Here is a 1,561-nt window from a genome sequence, read left to right as displayed (position 1 = left end):
CCCGCGAAGCAGGGAAGCTGTTGCCAGCAGCTTCCCTGTAAAATAAAAGACCTAAGAAAGTCTTTTTCCAGCAAAGCTCTGTAGAGCTCCCCTAGTGTGCATCCAGTCTCTTGGGCACATTTTCTAAACTGATGTCTGGAGGAGGGGCATAGAGGGAGGACCCAAGTCACACTGTTGAAAAGTCTAAAAGTGCCGAAGGCTCCTGCGGAATTGTCTATATCCCATGGTACTAAAATGGACCCCAGCATCCTCTAGGACGTAAGAGAAAATAGGATTTTGGTACCTACCGGTAAATCCTTTTCTCATAGTCCGTAGAGGATGCTGGGCGCCCACCCAGCGCTTCGTTTTCCTGCACAATGTTATTTGGTTCAGTACAACTTCATTTTAGTTGAGTACTGCATTGTTACTTGGTAAGTAATGTTTCAGCCATTGCTGAATAGTTCAAGCTGGTTGTCTTGACGTGCCTTGTATGTGTGAGCTGGTATGAATATCACCACTATCTGTGTTAAGTCCTTCTCTTGAAGTATGTCATCTCCTCGGGCACAGTTTTCTAGACTGAGTCTGGTAGGAGGGGCATAGAGGGAGGAGCCAGCCCACACTCTTAAAATGCCAATGGCTCCTGGTCTATACCCCATGGTACTAATGTAGACCCCAGCATCCTCTACGGACTACGTGAAAAGGATTTACCGGTAGGTACCAAAATCCTATTGTTTCACACATGCTAATCTGTAGTATTACCTCTGTTGTGTCACAGAATAATTTCATCACAAAAAGTACCAAATTCCTCAGCGAGTTTATAGAGGTGTTCCAAGCACACACTTGTCTATGGAAGTGCAAGTTACCTGATTATTCAAAAACAATGAGGGCTCATGTCATCCAGCACATAATAGAAAAAAGCAAGCCACATTACCCTCAGGATACCCCTGAATGGTTAACCAAAAATACACATGTGCATTGTCATCAAAAAAAGAACTAAACAAGGTACGAGCCTTCAAAAAATCTGGAGCAGTTTCACCACAGACCACAATGAGCAGAGGCCATCTTTTAGGTCAGTAGCCAAGGTAGTTAATATGGGAGCAAGTTGTTTATCACAGAATGTGGAGGCTATAGATGAAACATCATTGATGGAAACGGTAAGTAGAACTAAGACAAGAAAAGTGTTTAGCAATGTTAAAAATATAATTTTTTAATAAACTTTCCAACTTCAACAATATATTGCCAACTAAAGTACTGCAATATTTGTACATTTAAACCACCATGTAATTTTGCCATTCCACAGCCTCATCTCCATTAAAATACTGCAAGTATTTTTTCCTAAGCCCAGTAATACCTCTAGATAACCTGGGCTCCATTGGTGTCCATCTCCCAGCTTCCTCAGGACATTCAATGGACTCATCAACAGCTGATGTTCCTGTAGAGCAGAGGTTCCCAAACTTGGTCTTCAAGGATCACTAATGGTCCAGGTTTTAAATATATCCTTGCTTGCCAGAGGTGACTTAATTAGTACCTCAGTCAGTATGATTTAACCATCTGTGCTGAGCCATGGATATGCGTAAAATCT

Source organism: Pseudophryne corroboree, chromosome 1, assembly GCF_028390025.1.
Source record: "Pseudophryne corroboree isolate aPseCor3 chromosome 1, aPseCor3.hap2, whole genome shotgun sequence".
NCBI classification, from domain to species: Eukaryota; Metazoa; Chordata; class Amphibia; order Anura; family Myobatrachidae; genus Pseudophryne; species Pseudophryne corroboree.
The sequence above is the reverse complement of the archived record's forward strand: the minus strand, read 5'-3'. Positions refer to the sequence as shown.